General features: G+C 45.9%; 23 non-coding genes across 23 annotated transcripts; all 23 read left to right on the forward strand.

Annotated features, from left to right (window-relative positions):
* The first annotated feature begins 145 nt into the window (after positions 1 to 145).
* trnaa-ugc (transfer RNA alanine (anticodon UGC)) lies at positions 146 to 217 on the forward strand. The gene has a single exon. It is a non-coding gene; the product is annotated as a tRNA-Ala (tRNA).
* A 627-nt stretch (positions 218 to 844) lies between these two features.
* Positions 845 to 927, forward strand: trnal-cag (transfer RNA leucine (anticodon CAG)). The gene has a single exon. It is a non-coding gene; the product is annotated as a tRNA-Leu (tRNA).
* Positions 928 to 1,153: 226 nt separating this feature from the next.
* On the forward strand, positions 1,154 to 1,225 carry trnaq-cug (transfer RNA glutamine (anticodon CUG)). Its single transcript has one exon. It is a non-coding gene; the product is annotated as a tRNA-Gln (tRNA).
* A 315-nt stretch (positions 1,226 to 1,540) lies between these two features.
* Positions 1,541 to 1,621, forward strand: trnas-aga (transfer RNA serine (anticodon AGA)). Its single transcript has one exon. It is a non-coding gene; the product is annotated as a tRNA-Ser (tRNA).
* Positions 1,622 to 1,870: 249 nt separating this feature from the next.
* Positions 1,871 to 1,942, forward strand: trnag-ucc (transfer RNA glycine (anticodon UCC)). The gene has a single exon. It is a non-coding gene; the product is annotated as a tRNA-Gly (tRNA).
* A 409-nt stretch (positions 1,943 to 2,351) lies between these two features.
* Positions 2,352 to 2,423, forward strand: trnaa-ugc (transfer RNA alanine (anticodon UGC)). Its single transcript has one exon. It is a non-coding gene; the product is annotated as a tRNA-Ala (tRNA).
* Positions 2,424 to 3,060: 637 nt separating this feature from the next.
* trnal-cag (transfer RNA leucine (anticodon CAG)) lies at positions 3,061 to 3,140 on the forward strand. The gene has a single exon. It is a non-coding gene; the product is annotated as a tRNA-Leu (tRNA).
* Positions 3,141 to 3,365: 225 nt separating this feature from the next.
* On the forward strand, positions 3,366 to 3,437 carry trnaq-cug (transfer RNA glutamine (anticodon CUG)). Its single transcript has one exon. It is a non-coding gene; the product is annotated as a tRNA-Gln (tRNA).
* Positions 3,438 to 3,753: 316 nt separating this feature from the next.
* Positions 3,754 to 3,835, forward strand: trnas-aga (transfer RNA serine (anticodon AGA)). The gene has a single exon. It is a non-coding gene; the product is annotated as a tRNA-Ser (tRNA).
* Positions 3,836 to 4,082: 247 nt separating this feature from the next.
* trnag-ucc (transfer RNA glycine (anticodon UCC)) lies at positions 4,083 to 4,154 on the forward strand. Its single transcript has one exon. It is a non-coding gene; the product is annotated as a tRNA-Gly (tRNA).
* A 408-nt stretch (positions 4,155 to 4,562) lies between these two features.
* trnaa-ugc (transfer RNA alanine (anticodon UGC)) lies at positions 4,563 to 4,634 on the forward strand. The gene has a single exon. It is a non-coding gene; the product is annotated as a tRNA-Ala (tRNA).
* A 643-nt stretch (positions 4,635 to 5,277) lies between these two features.
* trnal-uag (transfer RNA leucine (anticodon UAG)) lies at positions 5,278 to 5,360 on the forward strand. The gene has a single exon. It is a non-coding gene; the product is annotated as a tRNA-Leu (tRNA).
* A 609-nt stretch (positions 5,361 to 5,969) lies between these two features.
* On the forward strand, positions 5,970 to 6,049 carry trnas-aga (transfer RNA serine (anticodon AGA)). Its single transcript has one exon. It is a non-coding gene; the product is annotated as a tRNA-Ser (tRNA).
* A 717-nt stretch (positions 6,050 to 6,766) lies between these two features.
* trnaa-ugc (transfer RNA alanine (anticodon UGC)) lies at positions 6,767 to 6,837 on the forward strand. Its single transcript has one exon. It is a non-coding gene; the product is annotated as a tRNA-Ala (tRNA).
* A 636-nt stretch (positions 6,838 to 7,473) lies between these two features.
* Positions 7,474 to 7,554, forward strand: trnal-cag (transfer RNA leucine (anticodon CAG)). Its single transcript is given in 2 exon segments — positions 7,474 to 7,511; positions 7,520 to 7,554. It is a non-coding gene; the product is annotated as a tRNA-Leu (tRNA).
* Positions 7,555 to 7,779: 225 nt separating this feature from the next.
* Positions 7,780 to 7,851, forward strand: trnaq-cug (transfer RNA glutamine (anticodon CUG)). Its single transcript has one exon. It is a non-coding gene; the product is annotated as a tRNA-Gln (tRNA).
* Positions 7,852 to 8,160: 309 nt separating this feature from the next.
* Positions 8,161 to 8,240, forward strand: trnas-aga (transfer RNA serine (anticodon AGA)). The gene has a single exon. It is a non-coding gene; the product is annotated as a tRNA-Ser (tRNA).
* A 245-nt stretch (positions 8,241 to 8,485) lies between these two features.
* trnag-ucc (transfer RNA glycine (anticodon UCC)) lies at positions 8,486 to 8,557 on the forward strand. Its single transcript has one exon. It is a non-coding gene; the product is annotated as a tRNA-Gly (tRNA).
* Positions 8,558 to 9,672: 1,115 nt separating this feature from the next.
* On the forward strand, positions 9,673 to 9,755 carry trnal-cag (transfer RNA leucine (anticodon CAG)). Its single transcript has one exon. It is a non-coding gene; the product is annotated as a tRNA-Leu (tRNA).
* A 226-nt stretch (positions 9,756 to 9,981) lies between these two features.
* Positions 9,982 to 10,053, forward strand: trnaq-cug (transfer RNA glutamine (anticodon CUG)). The gene has a single exon. It is a non-coding gene; the product is annotated as a tRNA-Gln (tRNA).
* A 311-nt stretch (positions 10,054 to 10,364) lies between these two features.
* Positions 10,365 to 10,444, forward strand: trnas-aga (transfer RNA serine (anticodon AGA)). The gene has a single exon. It is a non-coding gene; the product is annotated as a tRNA-Ser (tRNA).
* A 722-nt stretch (positions 10,445 to 11,166) lies between these two features.
* Positions 11,167 to 11,237, forward strand: trnaa-ugc (transfer RNA alanine (anticodon UGC)). Its single transcript has one exon. It is a non-coding gene; the product is annotated as a tRNA-Ala (tRNA).
* Positions 11,238 to 11,881: 644 nt separating this feature from the next.
* trnal-cag (transfer RNA leucine (anticodon CAG)) lies at positions 11,882 to 11,964 on the forward strand. Its single transcript has one exon. It is a non-coding gene; the product is annotated as a tRNA-Leu (tRNA).
* Positions 11,965 to 12,002: the final 38 nt, after the last annotated feature.

The following is a 12,002-nucleotide window of genomic DNA, read 5'->3' on the forward strand; positions in this document are numbered from 1 at the left end:
CAGCCGCCACACTTTGATGTCTGTCCATCGCAGTTGCATTTTACAAGTTTCAAAGCCCTTTACTAGGCTTACATCAGTATCTCGATCAGATTGCTTCTTCCATCCAGGCATCGTCAAAGAAAATCAATTGAGTGCAGTGCTCGCTGGGGATGTAGCTCAGTGGTAGAGCGCATGCTTTGCATGTATGAGGCCCCCGGTTCAATCCCCGGCATCTCCAACAGGTATTATGGTGACGGAATAAGGATGAATCTGTTGGCTCATGAACACCCAAGAAACAACACGGAATCACAGCCACCCTCAAATGGGAAGTATCGAGTAACACGCACTGTGGGAGATTAACTTAACTTGCGTGCAACCCTGACCAGCAGTCTTGGGATCCCTCCTCAGACAACTTTACGCCCATTCACACGTGTCCCCATCTAACCCTATTGACGCCAAACTGGGCCGGGTGGCTCAACGACTCACAGGTGACCTGAATGACTCTGAAAGTCAGAGCCTCACATGTCACCTCAACGACTCTGTAAGGGTTTCACACCCAGAACTCAAGAAACCTCTTGGATTAAGGCTTCACACCCAGAATTGAAGAAACCTCTTGGATGAGATGCCAAATGTCTGCAAGAAACTCAAGCAAGTCCAGTTGCCTACGATAAAGCACTTAAGATAACCATCACCTGGATGACTGACAATCTTCACCTACATGTAAACTGCAACTTTACTGCTTGGCCAAGGCATACATCTGCAGGGCCATAATTCTACTTTATTGAGATTAATCAAACGAAGAATATTGCTATTCATATGCCGGCTTTTTTTTTTTTTTTTAATAGAAAGATTAAAGGTACGTGATGTCAGGATGGCCGAGCGGTCTAAGGCGCTGCGTTCAGGTCGCAGTCTCCCCTGGAGGCGTGGGTTCGAATCCCACTTCTGACAGCTGCAGCTTTTCACTGGAGGCAGTGCTTGTAACCTGAGAGTGGGGAAGTAAAGTCAGCACTAATGTCACTCATATGACCAACTCCAGTGTTCTTACTACTTGCACTGCACAAGCATTTCACAGCTTCTACACTCTGTTTGGGATACCTTCTTTGTTCTTTATTTGTCAATGATGACCACATGCATGCTGATATCATGCCAGAAACGCTCTCTCAGTCAACATCAAGGTTCCATGGTGTAATGGTTAGCACTCTGGACTCTGAATCCAGTAATCCGAGTTCAAGTCTCGGTGGAACCTGCTTTATAAGCACAGTATAGGGCTAAAGGATGAGTCCCTCCACCATCCCAATCTGGGCTTGGAATTGCACCCCTGATAGCCAGGGCTTCTTCCTTGGAAAGGTTGCATGTTACGTGACACTGCAACAGGGCACCTACTGACACATTTCAGGTGCAATTTAGAAGAGTATCACAAAGTCATGCTTTGATAATAGTTGTAATCCTTACAATATTTTCATTTCATTTTAAAAAAAAATATTGCCTCAATAAAATGCCGACTTTGCAGTCAGTTGCTTTTGGCGCAGCGATGGGAAGTCACTTTAAAAGCATGCTTGTGGTTGTCGTGGCCGAGTGGTTAAGGCGATGGACTAGAAATCCATTGGGGTTTCCACGCGAGGTTCGAATCCTGCCGACAACGAGAGGCACCACTTTTCAGCAGTAGGCGCCCACCAATCAGGCATTTGCAGACTACTGCAGCCACAGGTGTGTCTGGCAAATGTATCAGTGTCAAAGCAAACCAAGTGATGCTTTAATGATAACTGTTGAGTTAGTGGGCGCTCCCTCTTGTGTGTTGCCCCTTCATCCATACCTTCCAATCCTTATGTGCTCTATTCAGTCTCAAAGCTCAGATAAATTGCTGAATTTGCAGTAAAAGGCCTTTTGCCGAGCGATGGTGGTATAGTGGTAAGCATAGCTGCCTTCCAAGCAGTTGACCCGGGTTCGATTCCCGGCCATCGCACTCCTTTTCTGCCACTGTACTGTTGCCTGCTTTTGTTGACAGAAAGTCAGCACAAAGCCAGCAAATGTTACACTTCTCCCCACTGATTGCTGGTATAGTGCTGCAAGAAATTCACCCAGCTTTGCTGTCATTCCATGGCAGTCTCATTTTAACCGCTCTCAAAGCCAATAAAATAACCAAAACAACAAACCAATAACAACCACCAATGTGCTCAGCCAATCACCGATATATTAGTCTGTTAGTCGGAGATAAGAGATTTCAAAGCAGCCGCCACACTTTGATGTCTGTCCATCGCAGTTGCATTTTACAAGTTTCAAAGCCCTTTACTAGGCTTACATCAGTATCTTGATCAGATTGCTTCTTCCATTCAGGCATCGTCAAAGAAAATCAATTGAGTGCAGTGCTCGCTGGGGATGTAGCTCAGTGGTAGAGCGCATGCTTTGCATGTATGAGGCCCCGGGTTCAATCCCCGGCATCTCCAACAGGTATTATGGTGACGGAATAAGGATGAATCTGTTGGCTCATGAACACCCAAGAAACAACGCGGAATCACAGCCACCCTCAAATGGGAAGTATGGAGTATCACACAGGTAAGTAACACGCACTGTGGGAGATTAACTTAACTTGCGTGCAACCCTGACCAGCAGTCTTGGGATCCCTCCTCAGACAACTTTACGCCCATTCACACCTGGACCCATCTAACCCTAATGACGCACAACATGGCTGGGTGGCTCAACGACTCACAGGTGACCTTAATGACTCTGAAAGTCAGAGCCTCACATGTCACCTCAACGACTCTGTAAGGGTTTCACACCCAGAACTCAAGAAACCTCTTGGATTAAGGCTTCACACCCAGAATTCAAGAAACCTCTTGGATGAGATGCCAAATGTCTGCAAGAAACTCAAGCAAGTCCAGTTGCCTACGATAAAGCACTTAAGATAACCATCACCTGGATGACTGACAATCTTCACCTACATGTAAACTGCAACTTTACTGCTTGGCCAAGGCATACATCTGCAGGGCCATAATTCTACTTGATTGAGATTAATCAAACGAAGAATATTGCTATTCATATGCCGGCTTTTTTTTTTTAATAGAACGATTAAAGGTGCGTGATGTCAGGATGGCCGAGCGGTCTAAGGCGCTGCGTTCAGGTCGCAGTCTCCCTGGGCGTGGGTTCGAATCCCACTTCTGACAGCTGCAGCTTTTCACTGGAGGCAGTGCTTGTAACCTGATAGTGGGAAGTAAAGTCAGCACTAATGTCACTCATATGACCAACTCCAGTGTTCTTACTACTTGCACTGCACAAGCATTTCACAGCTTCTACACTCTGTTTGGGATACCTTCTTTGTTCTTTATTTGTCAATGATGACCACATGCATGCTGATATCATGCCAGAAACGCTCTCTCAGTCAACATCAAGGTTCCATGGTGTAATGGTTAGCACTCTGGACTCTGAATCCAGTAATCCGAGTTCAAGTCTCGGTGGAACCTGCTTTAGAAACACAGTATAGGGCTAAAGGATGAGTCCCTCCACCATCCCAATCTGGGCTTGGAATTGCACCCCTGATAGCCAGGGCTTCTTCCTTGGAAAGGTTGCATGTTACGTGACACTGCAACAGGGCACCTACTGACACATTTCAGGTGCAATTTAGAAGAGTATCACAAAGTCATGCTTTGATAATAGTTGTAATCCTTACAATATTTTCATTTCATTTTAAAAAAAAAAAATTGCCTCAATAAAATGCCGACTTTGCAGTCAGTTGCTTTTGGCGCAGCGATGGGAAGTCACTTTAAAAGCATGCTTGTGGTTGTCGTGGCCGAGTGGTTAAGGCGATGGACTAGAAATCCATTGGGGTTTCCCCGCGCAGGTTCGAATCCTGCCGACAACGAGAGGCACCACTTTTCAGCAGTAGGCGCCCACCAATCAGGCATTTGCAGACTACTGCAGCCACAGGTGTGTCTGGCAAATGTATCAGTGTCAAAGCAAACCAAGTGATGCTTTAATGATAACTGTTGAGTTAGTGGGCGCTCCTCTTGTGTGTTGCCCCTTCATCCATACCTTCCAATCCTTATGTGCTCTATTCAGTCTCAAAGCTCAGATAAATTGCTGAATTTGCAGTAAAAGGCCTTTTGCCGGCGATGGTGGTATAGTGGTAAGCATAGCTGCCTTCCAAGCAGTTGACCCGGTTTCGATTCCCGGCCATCGCACTCCTTTTCTGCCACTGTACTGTTGCCTGCTTTTGTTGACAGAAAGTCAGCACAAAGCCAGCAAATGTTACACTTCTCCCCACTGATTGCTGGTATAGTGCTGCAAGAAATTCACCCAGCTTTGCTGTCATTCCATGGCAGTCTCATTTTAACCGCTCTCAAAGCCAATAAAATAACCAAAACAACAAACCAATAACAACCACCAATGTGCTCAGCCAATCACCGATATATTAGTCTGTTAGTCGGAGATAAGAGATTTCAAAGCAGCCGCCACACTTTGATGTCTGTCCATCGCAGTTGCATTTTACAAGTTTCAAAGCCCTTTACTAGGTTACATCAGTATCTTGATCAGATTGCTTCTTCCATTCAGGCATCGTCAAAGAAAATCAATTGAGTGCAGTGCTCGCTGGGGATGTAGCTCAGTGGTAGAGCGCATGCTTTGCATGTATGAGGCCCCGGGTTCAATCCCCGGCATCTCCAACAGGTATTATGGTGACGGAATAAGGATGAATCTGTTGGCTCATGAACACCCAAGAAACAACACGGAATCACAGCCACCCTCAAATGGGAAGTATCGAGTATCACACAGGTAAGTAACACGCACTGTGGGAGATTAACTTAACTTGCGTGCAACCCTGACCAGCAGTCTTGGGATCCCTCCTCAGACAACTTTACGCCCATTCACACCTGGACCCATCTAACCCTAATGACGCACAACATGGCCGGGTGGCTCAACGACTCACAGGTGACCTTAATGACTCTGAAAGTCAGAGCCTCACATGTCACCTCAACGACTCTGTAAGGGTTTCACACCCAGAACTCAAGAAACCTCTTGGATTAAGGCTTCACACCCAGAATTCAAGAAACCTCTTGGATGAGATGCCAAATGTCTGCAAGAAACTCAAGCAAGTCCAGTTGCCTACGATAAAGCACTTAAGATAACCATCACCTGGATGACTGACAATCTTCACCTACATGTAAACTGCAACTTTACTGCTTGGCCAAGGCATACATCTGCAGGGCCATAATTCTACTTGATTGAGATTAATCAAATGAAGAATATTGCTATTCATATGCCGGCTTTTTTTTTTTTTTTTTAATAGAAAGATTAAAGGTACGTGATGTCAGGCTGGCCGAGCGGTCTAAGGCGCTGCGCTTAGTTCGCAGTCTCCCCTGGAGGCGTGGGTTCGAATCCCACTTCTGACAGCTGCAGCTTTTCACTGGAGGCAGTGCTTGTAACCTGATAGTGGGGAAGTAAAGTCAGCTCTAATGTCACTCATATGACCAACTCCAGTGTTCTGACTACTTGCACTGCACAAGCATTTCACAGCTTCTACACTCTGTTTGGGATACCTTCTTTGTTCTTTATTTGTCAGTGATGACCACATGCATGCTGATATCATGCCAGAAACGCTCTCTCAGTCAACATCAAGGTTCCATGGTGTAATGGTTAGCACTCTGGACTCTGAATCCAGTAATCCGAGTTCAAGTCTCGTGGAACCTGCTTTAGAAACACACAGTATAGGGCTAAAGGATGAGTCCTCCACCATCCCAATCTGGGCTTGGAATTGCACCCTGATAGCCAGGGCTTCTTCCTTGGAAAGGTTGCATGTTATGTGACACTGCAACAGGGCACCTACTGACGCATTTCAGGTGCAACTTAGAAGAGTATCACAAAGTCATGCTTTGATAATAGTTGTAATCCTTACAATATTTTCATTTCATTTTAAAAAATATTGCCTCAATAAAATGCCGACTTTGCAGTCAGTTGCTTTTGGCGCAGCGATGGGAAGTCACTTTAAAAGCATGTTTGTGGTTGTCGTGGCGAGTGGTTAAGGCGATGGACTAGAAATCCATTGGGGTTTCCCGCGCAGGTTCGAATCCTGCCGACAACGAGGCACCACTTTTCAGCAGTAGGCGCCACCAATCAGCCATTTGCAGACTACTGCAGCCACAGGTGTGTCTGGGAAATGTATCAGTGTCAAAGCAAACCAAGTGATGCTTTAATGATAACTGTTGAGTTAGTGGGCGCTCCTCTTGTGTGTTGCCCTGACCCATACCTTCCAATCCTTATGTGCTCTATTCAGTCTCAATGCTCAGATAAATTGCTGAATTTGCAGTAAAATGCCTTTTGCCGAGCGATGGTGGTATAGTGGTAAGCATAGCTGCCTTCCAAGCAGTTGACCCGGTTCGATTCCCGCCATCGACTCCTTTTCTGCCACTGTACTGTTGCCTGCTTTTGTTGACAGAAAGTCAGCACAAAGCCAGCAAATGTTACACTTCTCCCCACTGATTGCTGGTATAGTGCTGCAAGAAATTCACCCGGCTTTGCTGTCATTCCATGGCAGTCTCATTTTAACCGCTCTCAAAGCCAATAAAATAACCAAAACAACAAACCAATAACAGCCACCAATGTGCTCAGCCAATCACCGATATATTAGTCTGTTAGTCGGAGATAAGAGATTTCAAAGCAGCCGCCACACTTTGATGTCTGTCCATCGCAGTATTTTACAAGTTTCAAAGCCCTTTACTAGGCTTACATCAGTATCTTGATCAGATTGCTTCTTCCATTCAGGCATCACAAAGAAAATCAATTGAGTGCAGTGCTCGCTGGGGATGTAGCTCAGTGGTAGAGCGCATGCTTTGCATGTATGAGGCCCGGGTTCAATCCCCGGCATCTCCAACAGGTATTATGGTGACGGAATAAGGATGAATCTCTTGGCTCATGAACACCCAAGAAACAACGCGGAATGACAGCCACCCTCAAATGGGAAGTATGGAGTATCACACAGGTAAGTAACACGCACTGTGGGAGATTAACTTAACTTGCGTGCAACCCTGACCAGCAGTCTTGGGATCCTCCTCAGACAACTTTACGCCCATTCACACCTGGACCCATCTAACCCTAATGACGCACAACATGGCCGGGTGGCTCAACGACTCACAGGTGACCTTAATGACTCTGAAAGTCAGAGCCTCACATGTCACCTCAACGACTCTGTAAGGGTTTCACACCCAGAACTCAAGAAACCTCTTGGATTAAGGCTTCACACCCAGAATTCAAGAAACCTCTTGGATGAGATGCCAAATGTCTGCAAGAAACTCAAGCAAGTCCAGTTGCTCACGATAAAGCACTTAAGATAACCATCACCTGGATGACTGACAATCTTCACCTACATGTAAACTGCAACTTTACTGCTTGGCCAAGGCATACATCTGCAGGGCCATAATTCTACTTGATTGAGATTAATCAAATGAAGAATATTGCTATTCATATGCTGGCTTTTTTTTTTTAATAGAACGATTGAAGGTACGTGATGTCAGGATGGCCGAGCGGTCTAAGGCGCCATGCTCAGGTCGCAGTCTCCTGGAGGCGTGGGTTCGAATCCCACTTCTGACAGCTGCAGCTTTTCACTGGAGGCAGTGCTTGTAACCTGATAGTGGGAAGTAAAGTCAGCTCTAATGTCACTCATATGACCAACTCCAGTGTTCTGACTACTTGCACTGCACAAGCATTTCACAGCTTCTACACTCTGTTTGGGATACCTTCTTTGTTCTTTATTTGTCAATGATGACCACATGCATGCTGATATCATGCCAGAAACGCTCTCTCAGTCAACATCAAGGTTCCATGGTGTAATGGTTAGCACTCTGGACTCTGAATCCAGTAATCCGAGTTCAAGTCTCGGTGGAACCTGCTAGAAACACAGTATAGGGCTAAAGGATGAGTCCTCCACCATCCCAATCTGGGCTTGGAATTGCACCCCTGATAGCCAGGGCTTCTTCCTTGGAAAGGTTGCATGTTATGTGACACTGCAACAGGGCACCTACTGACGCATTTCAGGTGCAACTTAGAAGAGTATCACAAAGTCATGCTTTGATAATAGTTGTAATCCTTACAATATTTTCATTTCATTTTAAAAAATATTGCCTCAATAAAATGCCGACTTTGCAGTCAGTTGCTTTTGGCGCAGCGATGGGAAGTCACTTTAAAAGCATGTTTGTGGTTTGTCGTGGCGAGTGGTTAAGGCGATGGACTAGAAATCCATTGGGGTTTCCGCGCAGGTTCGAATCCTGCCGACAACGAGGCACCACTTTTCAGCAGTAGGCGCCACCAATCAGCCATTTGCAGACTACTGCAGCCACAGGTGTGTCTGGGAAATGTATCAGTGTCAAAGCAAACCAAGTGATGCTTTAATGATAACTGTTGAGTTAGTGGGCGCTCCTCTTGTGTGTTGCCCCTTGACCCATACCTTCCAATCCTTATGTGCTCTATTCAGTCTCAATGCTCAGATAAATTGCTGAATTTGCAGTAAAATGCCTTTTGCCGAGCGATGGTGGTATAGTGGTAAGCATAGCTGCCTTCCAAGCAGTTGACCCGGGTTCGATTCCCGGCCATCGCACTCCTTTTCTGCCACTGTACTGTTGCCTGCTTTTGTTGACAGAAAGTCAGCACAAAGCCAGCAAATGTTACACTTCTCCCCACTGATTGCTGGTATAGTGCTGCAAGAAATTCACCCGGCTTTGCTGTCATTCCATGGCAGTCTCATTTTAACCGCTCTCAAAGCCAATAAAATAACCAAAACAACAAACCAATAACAGCCACCAATGTGCTCAGCCAATCACCGATATATTAGTCTGTTAGTCGGAGATAAGAGATTTCAAAGCAGCCGCCACACTTTGATGTCTGTCCATCGCAGTTGCATTTTACAAGTTTCAAAGCCCTTTACTAGGCTTACATCAGTATCTTGATCAGATTGCTTCTTCCATTCAGGCATCGTCAAAGAAAATCAATTGAGTGCAGTGCTCGCTGGGGATGTAGCTCAGTGGTAGAGCGCATGCTTTGCATGTATGAGGCCCCGGTTCAATCGTCGGCATCTACAACAGGTATTATGGTGTCGGAATAAGGATGAATCTGTTGGCTCATGAACACCCAAGAATCAACGCTGTATGACAGCCACCCTCAAATGGGAAGTATGGAGTATCACACAGGTAAGTAACACGCACTGTGGGAGATTAACTTAACTTGCGTGCAACCCTGACCAGCAGTCTTGGGATCCCTCCTCAGACAACTTTACGCCCATTCACACCTGGACCCATCTAACCCTAATGACGCACAACATGGCCGGGTGGCTCAACGACTCACAGGTGACCTTAATGACTCTGAAAGTCAGAGCCTCACATGTCACCTCAACGACTCTGTAAGGGTTTCACACCCAGAACTCAAGAAACCTCTTGGATTAAGGCTTCACACCCAGAATTCAAGAAACCTCTTGGATGAGATGCCAAATGTCTGCAAGAAACTCAAGCAAGTCCAGTTGCCTACGATAAAGCACTTAAGATAACCATCACCTGGATGACTGACAATCTTCACCTACATGTAAACTGCAACTTTACTGCTTGGCCAAGGCATACATCTGCAGGGCCATAATTCTACTTGATTGAGATTAATCAAATGAAGAATATTGCTATTCATATGCCGGCTTTTTTTTTAATAGAACGATTGAAGGTACGTAATGTCAGGATGGCCGAGCGGTCTGAGGCGCTGCGTTCAGGTCGCAGTCTCCCCTGGAGGCGTGGGTTCGAATCCCACTTCTGACAGCTGCAGCTTTTCACTGGAGGCAGTGCTTGTAACCTGATAGTGGGGAAGTAAAGTCAGCACTAATGTCACTCATATGACCAACTCCAGTGTTCTTACTACTTGCACTGCACAAGCATTTCACAGCTTCTACACTCTGTTTGGGATACCTTCTTTGTTCTTTATTTGTCAGTGATGACCACATGCATGCTGATATCATGCCAGAAACGCTCTCTCAGTCAACATCAAGGTTCCATGGTGTAATGGTTAGCACTCTGGACTCTGAATCCAGTAATCCGAGTTCAAGTCTCGGTGGAACCTGCTTTAGAAACACACAGTATAGGGCTAAAGGATGAGTCCCTCCACCATCCCAATCTGGGCTTGGAATTGCACCCCTGATAGCCAGGGCTTCTTCCTTGGAAAGGTTGCATGTTATGTGACACTGCAACAGGGCACCTACTGACGATTTCAGGTGCAACTTAGAAGAGTATCACAAAGTCATGCTTTGATAATAGTTGTAATCCTTACAATATTTTCATTTCATTTTAAAAATATTGCCTCAATAAAATGCCGACTTTGCAGTCAGTTGCTTTGGCGCAGCGATGGGAAGTCACTTTAAAAGCATGTTTGTGGTTGTCGTGGCGAGTGGTTAAGGCGATGGACTAGAAATCCATTGGGGTTTCCCGCGCAGGTTCGAATCCTGCCGACAACGAGAGGCACCACTTTTCAGCAGTAGGCGCCCACCAATCAGCCATTTGACTACTGCAGCCACAGGTGTGTCTGGGAAATGTATCAGTGTCAAAGCAAACCAAGTGATGCTTTAATGATAACTGTTGAGTTAGTGGCGCTCCCTCTGTGTGTGTTGCCCTTGACCCATACCTTCCAATCCTTATGTGCTCTATTCAGTCTCAATGCTCAGATAAATTGCTGAATTTGCAGTAAAATGCCTTTTGCCGAGCGATGGTGGTATAGTGGTAAGCATAGCTGCCTTCCAAGCAGTTGACCCGGTTCGATTCCCGCCATCGCACTCCTTTTCTGCCACTGTACTGTTGCCTGCTTTTGTTGACAGAAAGTCAGCACAAAGCCAGCAAATGTTACACTTCTCCCCACTGATTGCTGGTATAGTGCTGCAAGAAATTCACCCGGCTTTGCTGTCATTCCATGGCAGTCTCATTTTAACCGCTCTCAGCCAATAAAATAACCAAAACAACAAACCAATAACAGCCACCAATGTGCTCAGCCAATCACCGATATATTAGTCTGTTAGTCGGAGATAAGAGATTTCAAAGCAGCCGCCACACTTTGATGTCTGTCCATCGCAGTTGCATTTTACAAGTTTCAAAGCCCTTTACTAGGCTTACATCAGTATCTTGATCAGATTGCTTCTTCCATTCAGGCATCGTCAAAGAAAATCAATTGAGTGCAGTGCTCGCTGGGGATGTAGCTCAGTGGTAGAGCGCATGCTTTGCATGTATGAGGCCCCGGTTCAATCCCCGGCATCTCCAACAGGTATTATGGTGACGGAATAAGGATGAATCTGTTGGCTCATGAACACCCAAGAAACAACGCGGAATGACAGCCACCCTCAAATGGGAAGTATGGAGTATCACACAGGTAAGTAACACGCACTGTGGGAGATTAACTTAACTTGCGTGCAACCCTGACCAGCAGTCTTGGGATCCCTCCTCAGACAACTTTACGCCCATTCACACCTGGACCCATCTAACCCTAATGACGCACAACATGGCCGGGTGGCTCAACGACTCACAGGTGACCTTAATGACTCTGAAAGTCAGAGCCTCACATGTCACCTCAACGACTCTGTAAGGGTTTCACACCCAGAACTCAAGAAACCTCTTGGATTAAGGCTTCACACCCAGAATTCAAGAAACCTCTTGGATGAGATGCCAAATGTCTGCAAGAAACTCAAGCAAGTCCAGTTGCCTACGATAAAGCACTTAAGATAACCATCACCTGGATGACTGACAATCTTCACCTACATGTAAACTGCAACTTTACTGCTTGGCCAAGGCATACATCTGCAGGGCCATAATTCTACTTGATTGAGATTAATCAAATGAAGAATATTGCTATTCATATGCTGGCTTTTTTTTTTTTTTTTATAATAGAAAGATTAAAGGTACGTGATGTCAGGATGGCCGAGCGGTCTAAGGCGCTGCGTTCAGGTCGCAGTCTCCCCTGGAGGCGTGGGTTCGAATCCCACTTCTGACAGCTGCAGCTTTTCACTGGAGGCAGTGCTTGTAACCTGA

This window comes from Epinephelus fuscoguttatus, linkage group LG21, assembly GCF_011397635.1.
Source record: "Epinephelus fuscoguttatus linkage group LG21, E.fuscoguttatus.final_Chr_v1".
Lineage (NCBI taxonomy): Eukaryota > Metazoa > Chordata > Actinopteri > Perciformes > Serranidae > Epinephelus > Epinephelus fuscoguttatus.